The following is a 14778-nucleotide window of genomic DNA, read 5'->3' as shown; positions in this document are numbered from 1 at the left end:
CAGACGCCTTAACCCTTGCACCACCGGCCCCAGTTTCTCTCTCTTTTAAAAAATGTCCCGGTGTCCCATATGGTCCCCCGTGCCTGCCAGGAGCTATTTCTGAGCAGACAGCCAGGAGTAACCCCTGAGCACTGGCGGATGTGGCCCAGAAACCAAAAAAAATTTTATTGTTTGTTTGTTTGTTTTTTTGGGCCACACCTAGTGGCACTCAGGGATTACTCCTGGCTCTGTACTCAGAAATCACTCCTGGCTCAGGGGACCATATGGGATGCCTGAAACTGAGCCAGCCTTTGTCCTTTATCCATGTGAAAGGCAAACACCCTACCACTGTGCTACCACTCTGGCCAAGTTTTTAAAGATTTTTGTTTTGGGGCCATACCCAAAAACACTCAGGGGTTGTCCCTGACTCTGAGCTCAGAAATTAATCCAGGCAGGTTTAAGGGATAATATGGGATGCTACAGATTGGACCCGGGTTGGCCACATGTAAGGCAAACACTGTGTGTTTGCTGTGCCATATCTCCACCCCAAGTTTTTCAATTTTAATATGTATTTTATATACATGTGTAACATACTTATAACTTGATGCATACTTCTTAGCTGTTTCCTGATTGTTTATTTATATCACTGTAAAACAGGGGTCTCAAACTTGTGGACTGTGGGCCGTTTCCCTCTGTACAACATTTTGTGGCCCACAGCCGGCCTTCAAATATTGCAGTATTCGCGATTATTCGCTTACTGAATAATCGCAATAAAAATCTCACTAGTGACCTGTGCCTGTCTGCCTGTGTTTCTGAATCCCTGAAAATTTCCTCAGAGGCTTAGGCAGTGTACCCCCCAAAAACTGTCAACTAGAGACAGCAGAAGAGCGAAGCCGCTTCACTTTGCTTCACAGCCGCGTACTCTTTCTAACCAATAAACCCCACCACAACACGCAGGAAAAAACCACACTACAAGTGTGACAATGGGGAAAACTCGCATTCAAACACCATCCACAGAGAAAGAAGACAGAAACTCAGATGACCTAATAAATTCCAACCACCTAATTAACCTCTCAGATAAGGAGTTTAGAATAGAAATATGGAAGATGTTCGTAGAACTCAAAAAAAGCATAGATCGATCTGAACAGAACACAAAGACAGAAATCAGAAAACTCCAAACTGAAATAACAGATCTGAAAAACATGGTTGCTCAACTGAAAACCTCAATGGATAGCCACCCCAACAGGGTATCAGCAGCTGAGGAGAGAATTGGAGTACTGGAAGATGTGATGCAGAAAAACTCAACACACAGAAGAAATTAGAAAAGAACCTTAAGACAACAAACAAGCAATGGAAAAAGTACTCAAGGAATGCTAACAGATGAAAATAGAAGTCTTTGATAAACTCAACAGAAACAACATAAGAATCATTCCAGTCCCAGAAACCCAGGAAGAAGATCTCCAGGAAGAATCAACTGTCAAAGACATCATCAAAGAGATACTCCCAGAGTTAAAAACTACATGCAATCAAATTCTGCATGCCCGAAGAGTACCAGCTAAAAGAGACCCAAAGAATAACACCCCAAGACACATCCTCGTTACAATGACAAATCCCATAGATAGAGATAGAATACTGAAAGCAGCAAGATCAAAAAGGGAAATTACATTCAAAGGAGGATCCCCAAAACTTACCGCAGACATGTCAAAAGAAACTCTCAAGGCCAGAAGACAGTGGTGGGATATTGTGACAAGACTAAATGAAATGAATGCCTCACCGAGAATACTGCACCCAGCCCGACTCACGTTCAGGTTTGAAGGAAGAATACATAGCTTCATGGATAAACAACAGCTCAGAAACTTCACAGATAATAAACCAGCCTTAAAGGAGAAACTGACAGGTCTACTCTAAGACAAGAGAGATGAACAAACACAGCAAACTTATCTACGAAAATGACATTAAATCATATGACAATCATCTCCCTCAATGTCCATGGACTAAATTCACCAATTAAAAGACACAGAGTGGCAAAATGGGTCAAAAAGATGAATCCAACCTTCTGCTGCCTACAAAAAACACATCTGAATAGTCAGAACAAACATAGACTCAAAATCAAAGGCTGGAGGAAAATCATCTAAGCAAACAACACCCTCAAAAAAGCTGGGGTGGCCATATTAATATCTGATGACACCAACTTTATACTCAGAAAAGTGGTAAGGGACAAAGATGGACACTATGTACTAATCAAGGGATATGTGCAACAGGAAGAAATTAGACTATTAAACATATATGCACCCAATGAGAACCAGAAAATTATCTAATATAATTACTGACAAATCTGAAAGAAGAAATCAAAATAACACAATAATTGTGGGAGACCTCAACATGGCTCTATCAACACTTGATAGATCAACAGGACAGAAACCCAACAAAAACATACTAGCCTGAAAAGAGTAATGGAAGAAAGAGGACTAGTAGATATATACAGGACACTCCATCCCAAAAAACCTGGATACACATTCTTTTCCAATGTACATGGGTCATTCTCCAGAATAGACTACATGCTGACACATAAAACATACCTCCATAAAATCAAGAGGATAGAAATCTTGCAGGCTACCTTTGCTGACCACAAGGCTCTGAAATTAGTTGTGAACTACAAAGCCACACAGAAGAAAAACTTTGACAATTGGAAATTAAACACCCTCTACTGAACAACCAGTGGGTCCGAGATGAAATTAAAGAGGAAATAAAAACTTTCCTGGAAACAAATGATAATGAAGACACAAACTGCCAGAATCTTTGGGACACAGCAAAAGCGGTCCTGAGAGGAAAATTTATAGCTCTACAAGCACACATCAGGAAGGAAGAAGGGGCATACCTGAATAACTTAATGAAGCAGCTCAAAAAATTAAAAAATGACCAACAAAAGGAACCAAAAACAGGGAGACAGAAGGAAATAACAAAGCTTAAAGCAGAATTCAATGAAGTGGAAAACCAAAAAACAATCCGAAAGATCAACGAAAGCAGAAGTTGGTTCTTTGAAAAAAATAAGCAAATTGATAGACCATTGGCAAAACTCACAAAGAAGGAGAGAGAGAGAAATCTGATAACCCATATTAGAAATAAAAAGGGGGAGATCACGACAGATATTGCAGAGATCCAAAGGGTAATCAGAGACTACTTTGAGAAACTTTATGCTACTAAACATGAGAACCTAGAAGAAATGGAAAAATTCTTGGACACTTATTACCTTCCACATTGAAGTAAGGAAGATGCAGCATATCTAAAGACCCCCATCACTACAGAGGAAATTGAAACTGTAATCAAACATCTGCCCAAAAAGAAAAGCCCAGGCCCAAATGGATTTACTAATGAATTTTTTCAAATCTTTCAAGAGGAGCTACTCCCAATACTAGCCAAGCTCTTCCATGACATTGAAAAAACGGGAACACTCCCAAACAGCTTTTATGAAGCCAACATGACCTTAATACGAAAACCAGACAGAGACACTGCCAAAAAAGAAAATTACAGACCAATATCCCTGATGAATGCTGATGCAAAGATCTTCAACAAAATCCTGGCAAATAGGATCCAGTGCATCATCAAGAAGATCATACACTACAACCAAGTAGGTTTCATCCCAGGAATGCAAGAATGGTTTAACACCTGTAAATCTATCAACATCATACACAATATCAACAAGAAGAAAAATGAAAATCACATGACCATATCAATAGACGCAGAGAAGCATTTGATAAGTTCCAACACCCATTCTTGATCAAAACTCTCAGCAAGATGGGAATGGAAGGAACCTTTCTCAATCTAGTTGAAACCATCTACCACAAGACAATGGCAAATATTATCCTCAGTGGAGAAAAACTAAAAGCCTTTCCTCTAAATTCTGGTACGAGACAAGGCTGTCTGCTCTCACCACTCCTCTTCAACATAGTTGAACTGTAAGTTCTTGCTATAGCGATCAGGCAAGAAAAAGATATCAAGGGAATCCAGATAGGAAAGGAAGAAGTCAAGCTCTCATTGTTTGCAGACGACATGATACTCTACTTAGAAAACCCTAAAGACTCTACCAAAAAGCTTCTAGAAACAATAGATTCATATAGCAAGGTGGCAGGCTACAAAATCAACCTACAGAAATCAATGGCCTTTTTATACACCAATAATGAGAGGGAAGAGATGGAATTCAGGAAGGCAATCTCATTCACAATAGTGCCACACAAACTCAAATATCTTGGAGTCAACTTGACCAAAGACGTGAAGGACCTATACAAAGAAAACTATAAAGCCCTGCTCCAAGAAATAAGAGAGGACACATGGAAAAGGAAACACATACTGTGCTCATGGCTTGGCAGGATTAACATCATTAAAATGGCAATACTCCCCAAAGCATTATACAGATTTAATGCGATCTTCTTAAAAATACCCATGACATTCTTCAAAGAAGTGGATCAAACACTTATGAAGTTCATCTGGAACAATAAACACCCTCGAAATAGCTAAAGCACTCCTAGGAAAAGGAAAATGGAGGCATTACTTTCCCCAACTTTAAACTGTACTACAAAGCAATAGTTATCAAAACAGCATGGTATTGGAATAAAGACAGACCCTCAGATCAGTGGAATAGGCTTGAGTTCTCAGAGAATGTTCCCCAGACATACAATTACCTAAGTTTTGACAAAGGAGCAAGAAATCCTAGGGTTATATCCAAAATATACAGGGCACTGACAGAACTTTACAAGAAAAAAACATCTAATCCCATCAAAAAATGGGGAGAAGAAATGAACAGACACTTTGATAAAAAGGATATACAAATGGCCAAAAGGCACAAGAAAAAATGTTCCTCGTCACTAATCATCAGGGAGATGCTAATCAAAACAACGATGAGATACCACCTCACAGCATAGAGATTGGTGCACATCACAAAGAATGAGAACAATCAGTGCTGGCGGGGATGTGGAGAGAAAGGAATCTGGAAATTGAGCTCCCATTGAACCCAGCTATTCCATTCCTAGGGATATATCCTAAGAACACAGAATACGATACAAAAACACCTTCCTTACACCTATATTTATTGCAGCACTATTCACAATAGCCAGGCTCTGGAAACAACCAAGATGCTCTTCAACAGACGAATGGCTAAAGAAACTATGGTACATATACACAATGAAATATTATGCAGCTGTCAGAGAGATGAAGTCATGAAATTTTCCTATACATGGATGTACATGGAATCTATCATGCTGAGTGAAATAAGTCAGAGGGAGAGAGAGACACAGAATAGTCTCACTCATCTATGGGTTTTAAGAAAAATAAAAGTCATTTTTGTAACAATCCTCAGAGACAATGAGAGGAGGGCTGGAACTTCCAGCTCACTTCATGAAGCTCACCTCAAAGAGTGGTGAATATGTTATAAAAATAACTACACAGAGAACTACCATAATCATGTAAATGAATGATGGAATTGGAAAGCCTGTCTGGAGTACAGGTGGGTGTGGGGTGGGATGGAGGGAGATTTGGGACATTGGTGGTGGGAATGTTACACTGGTGAAGGAGGGGTTCTTTACATGACTGAAACCTAATCACAATCATTTATGTAATCAAGATGTTTAAATAAAGAAAAAAATGAAAAAACTACACTACTCAAAAAAAGATTAAGCAAAAAAAAATTAAAAAATAAATTAATTAAAAAATGCTGAAAATGGGCTGAGTCCTTCTAGTGGCTATCAGACTCAGTTTGAGAGAGGACATGAAAAAGGTAATCGAAACACCATAACAATACAAAAATAAATGTCAAATTAAATATCCAGTGAGCCCTACAGCAATAAAGAGAAGCACCACACAATAGTAAAAAAAAAATCGCACTAGTAATCAAAAAATGCATTAAATATTCACATACCCTGAGTAGTTTCGTTCGGGGTATGCAAATGTTTAATGTGATTTTTTTCTTACTAATGAGATTTTTTATTGTGAATATTCAGTAGGTGAATAATTGCAAATACTTTGCACCGAATGCAGACATCATTTCCGCTGCTCCTGCCTGCTAGCAGTCCCTTGCATTATCGGAGGCTTAAGGGAGAGAAGGGAGAGAAGTTTATTACAGAATTAGATTTTGTCATATTTTCATCATGACTTCATCGAAGCCTGCAGTGAAGAGAAAGATTGATGATGAGCACAGACAATTTCAGGAAAAGTGGGAGACACAGTATTTCTTTGTTGAGCACAGGGGCATCCCCACATGTCTTATTTTCTCAGAGAAAGTTTCAGTGCACAAGGAATACAACTTGAAATGCCATTATTCAACTAAATATGCTGAGGAATGAGCAAAATATCAAGGAAATGAGAGAACCAAGTGGGTTGCCAGTCTTAGAGCATGTCTAATGAGTCAACAAGATTTCTTCAAGAAAGCAACCAAAGAGAATGTTGCAGCAGTCAAAGTTAGTTATATGGTTAGTGAGATGATTGCTAAGGCAAGGAAACCATTCACAGAAGGAGAGTTTGTTAAAAAAAATGCATGTTACAGGCTGCAAGTATTATCTGTTCAGAAAAGAAAGGTCAGTTTAGCAAAACCAGCCTTTCTGCCAACACTGTAGCAGAGTACATTTCTGACATGTCAAGTGACATTTCTCATAAACTGTGTGAGAAAGCCAAATGTTTTGATGCATACTCAGTTGCTCTTGACGAGGGCACAGATATAACAGACACTGCGCAGCTCACAATTTATGTTCGTGGTGTTGATTGCAATTTTGAATTGACAGACGAGCTGCTCACGATAATTTCAATGCATGGCCAGACCACTGCTAATGAGATATTTTGGCATCTGTGTGATGCCATTGAGAATGTAGGTTTGCCATGGAAGAGGTTTGTTGGAATAATAACCGATGAAGTACCATCCATGACAAGGAGGAAAAATGGACTGGTGGCACTTGTTCAAAAAAAACTTGAAGAGGAGGGTGTAGAGAAGGCCATTGCTCTTCACTGCATTATCCATCAACAGGCCCTTTGCAGTAAATGCCTGCCGTGTGACAATGTGATGTCTGTTGTGAAATACATCAACCAGATCAGTTCCAGGGGCTTAAAGCACAGGAGGTTCCGTGCTTTTATAGAGGAAATGAAGTCAGAATACGGAGATGTGCTCTAGTTCACCAAGGTACATTGGCTCAGCAGGGGAAATGTCCTGAAAGGATTGTTTGAGTTGAGAGAAGAAGTGAAAGCCTTCATGGAGAAGGATGGGAATGCTGTTTCTGAATTGAGTGATCACAAATGTCTTATGGACTTAGCTTTTCTTGTTGATATCACACATAAACTGAATGTACTAAACAAGATGTTACAAGGCCCTGGGCAGCTTATCAGTGCTGTCTATGACAACGTGAGAGCATTCTCCACAAAACTTGTGTTATGGAAATCCCAGCTCTCTCAGACAAACCTTTGCCATTTCCCAGCATGCAAGGAACTTGTGGATGCAGGCATACCATTCAGTGGTGAGAAATATGTTGATGCTATTTTTAAGCTAGAGAAGGAATTTGATCACAGATTTGCAGACTTCAAAAAGCACAGAGCCACTTCCAAATTTTTGTGGACCCCTTTTCCTTTGATGTGCAAGATGCCCCTCCTGAGCTTCAAATGGAGCTCATTGACCTGCAATGCAATTCTGATCTCAAAGCCAAGTTCAGGGAGATTAGTGGAAAAGTAGACATGCATGGGCAATTTTTGAGAGAATTGCCCCCAGCTTCCCTGAGCTTTCCCGAATGCGCACCATGTGCCCTTTAGGGAGCATATATTTGTGTGAAAAGTTATTCTCCACGGTGAACTTCAATAAGTCAAAGTACAGGTCTAGACTTAATGATGATCATCTTCAAGCCATACTGAGGGTCTCAACTGCTTCCTCTCTAAAGCCAAATGTGGTTCAGATTTGTGAGAAGTGCTGTCAAGTTTCTGGCAGCAAGGAATAGACAAAAGATGTCATGTTCAGAAGAACTGTTCATGATCTTCACTCAATGTTCTATTCATGTTCAGAGGAAATAATTAAAACTGTTAATAATGACGTTTGAGGACTCTTATTTGTGAAATCCCTTATGTGGCCCTGCCTCATCCCAACTTTGCCTCCTACGGCCCCCAGGTAAATTGAGTTTGAGACCCCTGCTGTAAAACATGAGAAGGGGTTTAGATTCAATAAATCCACCACTTGCATCTTTAAGGAGTGTCTCATCTCCTTTAACCAGTTTCTGCAGCTACATCATTGATCTCTGGCCAATACCTAAGTAAGGCAAAGGTGTTGTTGAGGTGCCACAGACACTGGCTCCCAGTTGGTCTGCAAATGTTACTTTAGTTGGGGAAGGAGCATCATTAACTGAGGATCCTGGAAAACTTGAATACATTTTTTAATTTTAATCTTTTTTTTTTTTTTGCATGGGATGTGTTATCTGTGGCATTGGAGTTTGACATTGGGAACACTAGTCTGTGTGTTATGACATATCTTGGGTACAAAACATCTTTGTGTTTTATTCTAGTTTAACATTCCTCTTTCACACCTCTCACTTTTTACTGAGCACCTCTGATGACTCCAGGGATTGTGACAGATGAGGTCTCTTGAGGTTCAGGGTTTGGTTATGAAATACATCAAGTCTATAGGAGAAAGGGCTCTGTAGGGGAGCCTTCCTTCTGGTTCGATAATGTTGCATACCCAGCACAACACAGCGGGCTTCAATACCATGTGTCATGAAGGAGTTCATCATTTCAGAATACAGTCTCTTCTCTTTTTTTTTTTTTTTGGGTCACACACGGCAGTGCTCAGGGATTATTCCTGGCTCCAGGCTCAGAAATTGTTCCTGGCAGGCACAGGGGACCATATAGGATGCCGGGATTTGAACCGATGACCTCCTGCATGAAAGGCAAATGCCTTAACTCCATGCTATCTCTCCGGCCCTGAACACAGTCTCTTCTTAATGAGAACTGGGCCAAAGAATGGAAAGGAAAACAGTATAAGGTGAGTGGACAAGACAAGAGAAACCCACCTATGTGGCCTTTCAAGGGGTACACATGGCCAGGGTGTTCTTGAGAAGGTTAGGGGGGGTCCTAGTTAGTTGGAGGGGCTTTTTAGTGATGAAGCCAGTCTAAGCATACAGATATTAGTTCTACATGGACTCATGGCTCCTGTCTCCCTATGCCCAACACAATGTAGGTTCCCAAAGGGTCTATTTGGTTTAATTTTCTATTTCAAGAAGTGTTTTTCATCCAGTGAACTAAGTCTGATTATTCCTTTATGAGACATATATCTGCCAACCTTTGGTTTTATGTCCTCCTTGACAGTCATGGTGAAATGATTTTTCCTCCTTATTTTTCCTCTCTATTACCATAATTTTCATATTATAAGACATACTTTCCCCCCCCCAAAGTGCATCTTTTTGCTTTTTTGTTTTGGGCCACACCAGTGATGCTCAGGGTTACTCCTGGCTATGAGTTCAGAAATCACTCCTGGCTTGGCGGACCATATGAGACTCTGGGGGATTGAACCGCTGTCCATCCTACTTTAGCGCATGCAAGACAAACATCCTACTTTTTGTGCCACTGCTCCGGCCCCCCCCCAAAATGCATCTTACAGAGCGAATGCCACCTGGGGCTGAAGACTGAGTCCAGGGAAGGAGAGCATCTAAAAACTAGGTGCGTCTTATGGTCAGGTGTGTCTTATAGAGCAAAATATACAGTATTTCATGGTCTGAGTATTAACTGTGACACTAGAGATAAGCATTTGCTGTGATTTCTATTTTAAAGCATAGTATGATTAAACTTTGAAAGTCTCATTGCAGGAACCCCTGGAAAGAGAGCAAGGTGCTTGCAATGTTTATTTGTCAGCAGCTTCTCAAGAATTATCTCCGAGAACTCAATGCCAACAATGGGCATTATTTGTACCAGCCTTCAGGAAGTGTGGTTCCAGAAGAAGGTATCAGGATTATTCTGTAGAAGATTATTTTTATACTACCTGCATTTCATTCCATTCTTAGCATAGTCTCCTGTTTCCCATTCTATATTGCTACATGTGGTTGTTGTTGTATAGACTGCTGTCTGTTTTTTTTTGTTTTGTTTTGTTTTATTTTGTTTTGTTTTTTTTTTGTTTGCCACTCCTGTAGATGTTGAGGGGTATCTCCAGGCTCTGCATACAGAGTGCTTGGGGAACCTTATGGGATAGAGTGTGAGTTAGCCACATGCAAGGCAAGCATCCTTCCTGTTGTACCATCTCTCCAGCCCATTTTTGCCATTATTTAGGTGATTTGGGAACTACCTCCTAAAAACTCTATATTCAGTCACAAATCTGGTCAATAGAGTCTCATTGTCTTGCACTGTTGTAGCTGAGGTATAGGTGGGGAGTTACACACATGAATAATCTAAACTTACTGCATACACCCACCTGTACACATAGTACGTGTGTACTCATGCACACAGTTTTTGGATTTGTACCAGGTGGTTCTGAATCATTATGAGAGGCGGTAATTGGTAATTGACTTGCTATTGACATCTGCCCTTTCATTTTTCATTTCTCATGGATGGTAGATCAGAGCTATTCATATAGAAACATACCCCTGAAAAACCCACCTTGTACTATGCACTGTATCCATGATCTCATCCATGCAGCCATAAAGCTAGAATTTAGGAGTAGCAGAGAAGCATAGAATATTCTCTGTCGAGATTATGTACTGATGTGCTGCTGTTTCCTATGGAAGTTGTTCCATATATTCTGCTTATGGAGTTGGAGGAGAGGATGCATCATGCATTTGATCTTAATACTTTTTTTTTTTTAATTTTGGGGCCACTACTTCAGTGCTGCATCTCTGAATTATTTTATTTCCTGGCAAAGTCTGCATTCCTTCCAGCAGTGAATGAGAGTCCCTTGCTATCTAGATTTCCACCAGCATTGGTTGTTCTTGTTTTCTGCGTGTGTGGTGGTGCCTGTGTGAGGAGGAAGTCTCATGCCCCAATACCAGAACAGTGGAGAGATGCAAGTCTGAAAGCAAAGGCTGATGCAGAAAATAATCCACACTCAGTGAAGGGGATAAAAAGATTCAGGAATTCCAACACACAGGCCTTTCAATCCTAAGAAGTAGGTAGTTCAGTGAAGTAAAGCTGGAAATGCAAGAGTGTTTTCCCGAGACCCAGGGTCTTTATTAGGAAGTGCCAGACCACATCCTGGGGTGGAGAATAAGGAGAGACCTGGTTAATCCAACATTGTGGCGTGAGATTATATCTTATTGTTTTGATTTGCATGTCCTTGATGATTAATGACATGGAGCATTTTTATGTGCATTTTGGCCATTTGTATTTCTTCTTGGAGAAAGTTTCTGTTCATCTTTACTTCCCATTTTTTTTTGTTGTTGTTGTTGGGGAGAGGCAGGGGTATGGGCCACACCTGAAAATGTATGGGGTACTTCTGATTTTGCTTTCAGAAATTGCAGAAAATTTTATGGGTTTCTGGGGATTCTACCACATGCAAGGCAAATGCCCTACCCTCTGTGCTATCACTCTGGCCCCTTTACTTATTTTTTGATGAAATTGGATTTTTTTTAGTAGTTTTACCAGTGCCTTACATATCTTGAACCTTATCAGTTGGGTATTGGGTAAATAATTTATCCCCATTCTTTGTTGTTGTTGTTTTTAGCTAAACCCAGCAGTGATGAAGGGACTATTCCTGGCTTTGCACTTAGAAATTACTCCTGGCAGACTCAGGGACCATATGAGATGTCAGGAATTGAGCCTGGGTCAGTTGCATGCAAAACAAACATCCTTTTCACTACCAGTGATTGGCAAGCTGCGGCTTGAGAGCCACATGCAGCTCTTTACACTATTTATTTATTTATTTATTTATTTATTTATTTATTTATTTATTTATTTATTTATTTATTTATTTATTTATTTATTTATTGGTTTTGGGTCACACCCAACTCTTCTGTGTGCCAGGCGGCTGCTCCAGGAGTCAGGATTCTGCTCCTAGCCTCTGTCAGTGCACACCCTGTGTGGTTTTCAAAATAAATTTCAATCATGGTTTTGGCGAGATTTGGCTCAGTTGAAAAAAAAAGGTTGCCCACCACTGCACTATACTGTCACCCTGGCCCCAATTTCTCTCATTCTGTCCTTTGTCTTTGTATCTTGGTCTTTGTTTCCTTTGAGATGCAGAAACTTTTTAGTTTCACGTTGTTCCATCTGTTTATCTTTGTTGCCACTTGCTTGGTCAGTGGTGTTTCATCCTTGAAGATGCCTTTAGCTTCAATGTCATGGATGTCTTGGTCTTGCCTATGTTTTCCCTCTTTGTATCTTAATGGTTTCAAAGGTTTGATATCAAGGTCTTTAATCCATTTTGTTTTGACTTTTGTGTGCAGCATTAGAAAGAGGTCTGAGTTTTTTTGTTTTTGTTTTTATGTGTAGCTGACCATTTTCCCCAACACAGCCTGTTGAAGAGGTTTTCCTTGCTTTATATTTTTGACTCCTAAATTGAAGGTATATCTATTAATGGTGTGGCTCAGGATACTCAGTTCTATTCTAGCCCATTAATTTGAGGATGTCTTTATTTTAATACCATGTTTGAATTACTACTACTACTTTGTAGTACAGTTTGAAGTTGGGGAAAGTGATGTCTCCCATCTTCTATTTTTCAAGGATTGCTTTAGCTATTTGGGAGATGGAGTGGGGGTACTTGTTCCATATAAATTTTAGGAGTGTTTAATGTATTTCTATGAAAAACGTTATGGATATTCTTATAGGGACTGCATTGAACATGTACAGTGCTTCGGGAAGTATTATCATTTTAGTGATGTCAGTCTTCACAATCCATGAGCAGAGTATCTATTTGTATTTCCTCATCCTCTTTTATTTCTTGAAGTAGTGTTTTGTAGTTGTCTTTGGTCTTTTACCTCTTTTGTTAGGATGGTTACAAGGTACTTGTTTTTCTGAGTATGAATGAGAGTGAGATTGTTGTAAATGTACTTTATTTATCTTTTGTTTTGTTTTTGGGTCACACCTGGTGGTGCTCAGTGGTTACTTCCGGCAGACTCAGGGGATCATAGGAGATGATGTGGATTTCTGGAACCCCAATGATTATTATTTGTTTCTGTTGAATTTATCCTAAAGTTTTACTGTTGCTTGTTCATTTATTTTGAAAATTTTTCCAACTTCTGTTCATTTATTTTAAGACTCTTCCATTTTTTGCTGTTGTATGGAAGTGTTATGTAGCTGTCTCATCTTCAAGCATACTGATTTTGTCCTTAGAGTTGTTACTTTTCTGGTAAGGCCTTCCAGTGTTTTTCATTCCACCTACCAAGTTTTCCAGTTCTATAATTTATGTTTAAAATTTCCTCATTTATACTTTCATAATTTTTTTTTATTCCTATTAGCTATCTGTTCCATGGTTTGAGTTCTTGAACATTCTATAATACTAAAGTCTTTAATATACTTAACAAACTTAACATCCTTTCTATTAAAGTTCTTATCAGAGAAGCTTTTATATGTGGCTGATAACAGTTGGGGCTTCAGAACTACCATAATCATTCACTAAACATGGTTGGGCTCTGCATTGTTTTCTCATTTGCAGTATACAGTTGCAGTATAGTGATGCTTTTTATGTGTTGCAGTGTAGCTCATTGACTGGAAGAAATTCGAGGCCATGGAGCAAAGCAGAGAAGTTATGCTCTTCTTGGGCACACTGACTTGAGTGTAAGAAAGTCACAAAGAGAACTCTGACGCTAGTCTGTCTGCCTCAGTTTCTTGGGATTGTATCAATTAGAATTTTTTTTTTTTTTTTGGTTTTGGACCACATCCAGTGACACTAAAGGGTTGCTCCTGGCTCTGTTCTCAGAAGTCACTCCTGCAAGCTCAGGAGACCAGGTGGGATACTGAGGATTGAATCTGGGTCAGCTGTATGCAAGTCAAATATCATACCTGCTGTGCTATCACTCTGGTTTTCAGGCTTTCAAGATGGAACTGAGACAATGCTATTATTTTCCGTTGATGTGTGATGCAGAGCTTATTTTTCTCTCCATGCCTTTTGGCCATCTGCATACTTTCTTTGAAGAAGTTTCTGTTCACCTCTTCCTCCCATTTTTTTAAAAATTTTTTTCTTGTAAAGTTCTTCTAGGGATTTATATATCTTGGTTATAAGAGAGCATATCTCAGGTGGCTTAAGATATCAAGACATCACCAAGCATTTGGGGTGGTATATTCACGGTGCAAGGAATTCCCTCCCCCAAGTTTCTTTTCTGATTCTTTTTCCTTTTTTTGCCTCAAAAAGTGACAATTATTCAAATGTGGGAAAAAAGGGGAAAAAAAGGACAAGGTGTTCTTCTCTCCCCACTCCTCCTTTCAGGCCTCCAAGGACAGGTCAGGGCTAGTTAGGAGGGCAACCTTCCAGATAAGGTTGGTAACGTTGAGTAGCATCTCCTCAATGGATATATTGTAGAAGGTCTCACTATCTTGAAGAGTTCTCTTGTCTTCTGTCCTATGTTGATAGCTACATCTTTTATACCTAAAATGTCCACCATGACCAGTTCTATGAATATAGGTTTCCTTGATAGTGGAATGATCATAATTGATGACTAAAGAAACCTACCGCCTATTGATGACTATGGCTTATGATCAAAAAGAAGTAAGTCAGCTTCAATACATTAAGAGGCTTGTCTAGGCCTGGAGGCAGCCAAAAGCAGGCAGAGGAAATTAAACATCTTTTCTCATCCAAAGACCTGAGGTATGTAAGATTTTCTCCCATGCTGCTCTATAGAGAGTTTCTGACATCACCGGATGCAGCTT

This window comes from Suncus etruscus, chromosome 10 (assembly GCF_024139225.1).
Source record: "Suncus etruscus isolate mSunEtr1 chromosome 10, mSunEtr1.pri.cur, whole genome shotgun sequence".
Taxonomy (NCBI): Eukaryota; Metazoa; Chordata; class Mammalia; order Eulipotyphla; family Soricidae; genus Suncus; species Suncus etruscus.
The sequence above is the reverse complement of the archived record's forward strand: the minus strand, read 5'-3'. Positions refer to the sequence as shown.